We start from the raw sequence: 3818 nt of genomic DNA on the forward strand, positions 1-3818 counted from the left end.
CCTCTGAAACCTGTTCAGCGTCCTGCAACACGCAAGCCTCCACTGACAGGCGGGTGGTGGCTGTGCATGAGGTGCACTGGCCCGGAATCAAACCGGGGTCTCCCTCATGGAAGCGAGAATTCTACCCCGATCCACCACCGCTCCAAGGCACGGAAATCACAGAAGGCCCCGTGTGAGGTTTCCATTTTCTCCGTTCACTGGCTTGTGTTCTGACTTCGAACAGCTGGCTGAGAGCTGAACACTTGCCTTCTATTGTTTTAAGTGTTTAGAAGACCTTTTAACCTCTTGCCTCTCCAGCTGGAAGAGTGTTCCTCACAAGCAGGGCCTCTTCCTCCAGTACGACTGCTGGCCGCGGGGCAGACTGCACAGTGGGTCTGAGGATGGCGATGGAAGGTACAAGAATGTCGGTTTCCTGGGTACCAGTGTCGAGAACGGGCTAGTTCATCCTGGGGGCCTCCCCCAGCTGGGAGGGTGCCTCAGTACCCTTGTGAGACGCCCCATGCAGAAGTGAGTATGTCAGGTTACACAGCAAGGTTGCAGATGGAGTGAAGATTGCTAATCAGCCAACCTTAAATACGAAGAGTATCCTGAATTACCTTAAAAAAAAATTGCCTCATGGCAACCCCACGTGTTACATAGTAGAACTGAGCTCCATGGGGTTCTCCCGGCTGTAATTTTTATGGAAGCAGATCACCAGGCCTTTCTTCGAAGTGCCACTGGGTGGGTTCAAATCGCCAGCCTTACAGTTGGTAGCCAAATGCAAACAGTTTGCGCCACCCAGGGACCCTGAATTACCTTGTTGCTGTTGGTAGGTGCCTTCCAATCGATTCTGACTCATAGCGACCCCGTGTGGCAGAGCAGAACCGCCCCGTAGGGTTTCCTAGTCTGTAATCTTTACAGACGGAGCCCTCGTGGCACAGTGATTAAAGTGCTCATCTGCTAACCTAAAGGCGGGCGTTTCGAACCCATCAGCTGCTCCAAGGGAGAAAGACTTGGCAATCTGCTTCCATAAAGATTACAACCTTGGCAACCCTATGGGGCAGTTCTGCACTGTCCTATAGGGTCGCTATGCGTCAGGATCTGCTCAACGGCAGTGGGTCATCTTTACAGCAGCAGATCACCGGGTTGTTCTCCCTTGGAGCCCCTGGGTGGGTTCAAACTGTCAACCTTTCAGTTAGCCCCTGAGCGCTTAACTCTTTGCACCACCAGGGCCCAATCCAGGTGGGCCCAATGTAACACAAGGGCCCTTGTAAGTGGAAAGGGGGGCAGGAGGGTCAGATGAGGAGATGTGAGGAGAGGCGCAGCCCCTGTCTCGCGCAGCCCGGCTTGGCTCACCAGCTCCAGCCAGCACTGTGGTGTGGTTCAGCCGCAGACAGGTGGGCCCGGCCAGACCCCAGACAAGCGGGGTTCCCAAACGAGTGGACTCTGACTTTGTGGCCACGCGGGGTCTTGAACTGAGGCGTACTCCGCCTCCTTAGATCATAAAGCCTGCACTGGCAGGACCCTCAGCTAATTCAAAACACATCGCGGGCCTTCACCTGGAAGCCCCCTGGAAGAGCTTGTAATTTGATCTAATAGCTGCGAGCGTCCTGGTCCTGGAATAACTGCCTGGAAGACGCCGCCTTTGAAGCTGGCAGCGGAAGAATGCGCACACATGTTTGCCAGATCCTGCTACAAAGGGTTTCCGTCCCCCAGGCTGACATTGTGCTGTGCGTGAGCACTGCCTCCCAGGGGCAGTGCTGAGCCAAACTCTTAATTGATGGAGAAGACGATTCAGTGATGTGTACCCCCCACACTTCAACATCAGGCGGCAGCAGGAGGACGGAAAAGGGACTCGCTGCTGGAGAACATTCCAGAGGTGCCAGAAGGCTGCACCTTTTCAGGGCTGGAGCATGCTTCTGTACCCAAGGCGCCCCTTGAGTTGTCCTTCTTGTTAGGTGCTGCGAGTTCAGTTCCGACTCGTAGTGATCCTGCCTACAGCAGAACCAAACCCTGCCCGGTCCTGTGCCAGCCTCACAACCATTGCTATGTCTGAGCCCATGTTGCAGCCGCTGTGTCAGTCCATCTCATTGAGGGCCTTCCTCTTCTTCGCTGACCCTCTGCTTTACCCTCCTGATTATATGTCCAAAGTATGTGAGACAAAGTCTCCCCATCCTTGTGTCTAAGGAGCATTCTGGCTGTACTTCTTACAAGACAAATTTGTTCACTCTTCTGGCAGTGCAGGGTATATTCAATATTCTTCGCCAACATCGTAACTCAAAGGTGTGAATTCTTCTTCGGTCTTCCTTATTCATTGCTCCCTGAGCATCTCCCATTATGTCATCCAACAACCTTTTTTTGGGAGGGGGGTGAAAATATAGACATCAAAACATGTTCCCGTTTGATAATTTTGACACACGTCGTTCAGTGACGTTTATTACTCTCTTCACACGGTGTCAACAGTCTCCTCGTTTCTGCTCTCAGTGTTTCCCCCCATTAATGTAGGAGACTCACTGCCCCCCAGACTTCTCATCTGTGCTGTACAGTCACTGCTGTCACTTTGGGCTCATACACAGAATTTTTCAGAGTGCAATACTAAAGGAGGACATTCTCTCCTTTTTGAGCTAAACTGTTTTTTTTTTGTTTAAAGATGACTTCAGGGGATAGGTTTGTTTCAAGGTTTGAGAGTATCCCAGGGCAGTAGTTTTGGGGGTTCCTCCAGCTTCAATGCATCCAGTATGTCTGGATTCTTTGGGAATTTCAAGCTCTGTTCCACATTTTTTCCCTGTCAGGATCCATCTATTGTGCTCCCCCATTCAACAGACTTAAACTGCACAAACCTTGGGTCAGGTGCTGTGCTGGGCTCTGAGGTGAGAGACACGGGGCGGAGGCGGGGGACTTGTTCTGTGAGGCTGCAGAGGCGGAGCCCGAACTGGTGGACATTCGGCTCAGTCTGTCCAGCAATGGAATGGGCCACCTTGGAAAGTTCCGGAGTGAGGGACCCATCACTGAAGCTGTGCTATCAGCTAGTAAGTGATCCCCCACCAGGCTACGGGTGGGGAAAGGGTTTCTATTCAGATGGCCAGTAGTTGTCAACGATTTCATTCCACTTGGATCAATAATCAATGACCACAGAAGCATCAGTCAAGAAGCCAAACGACGTATTGCATCAGGCATATCTGATGCAAAAGACTTCTGTAAAGTTTTAAAGAGCACAGATGTCACTTTAAGACGAAGGCGCACCTGACCCAAGCCATGGTCTTTCCAATCACCTCCTATGCGTGTGAAAGCTGGGCAATGAAAAGGGGAGACAGAAAAAGAACGGATGCCTTCTGATTGTGGTGTTGGTGAGGTATATTGAGCGTACTGCGGGCCGCCAAGAGAACGAACACGTCAGTCTTAGAAGAAATACAACCAAAATCCTCCTTAGAAGCGAAAATGTCGAGACTTGGGCTCACTTATTTTGGACACGTCATCAGGAAAGACCAGTCGCTAGAAAAGGACATCATGTTTGACAAAGCAGAGGGTCAGTGAAAACGAGGGAGAGCCTCGAAGAGGTAGATTGGCACAACGCCTGCAACAATGGGCCGAAACTGACCCTTGATGGTGGCGCAGGGCCAGGCAGCCTTTCGTTCTGTTGTACTTGAGGTCGCCATGAGTCGGAGCCAACTTGTCAGCTAACGACAGGGGCCCAGAGCCGAGGTTCTGGGAGTCTGTGGCAGAGTGAAGCGGGCCGTGGGGGTGAACACTCCTCCAAGCACAGCATCTGTCTCCTCTGCACAAACAGAGCACAGGCAGCTCCGTAATGCCATCGCTCAGTCTCTTGGTTCTGCCTTTGG

This window comes from Trichechus manatus, unplaced genomic scaffold (genome assembly GCF_000243295.1).
Source record: "Trichechus manatus latirostris isolate Lorelei unplaced genomic scaffold, TriManLat1.0 scaffold00024, whole genome shotgun sequence".
NCBI lineage: Eukaryota > Metazoa > Chordata > Mammalia > Sirenia > Trichechidae > Trichechus > Trichechus manatus.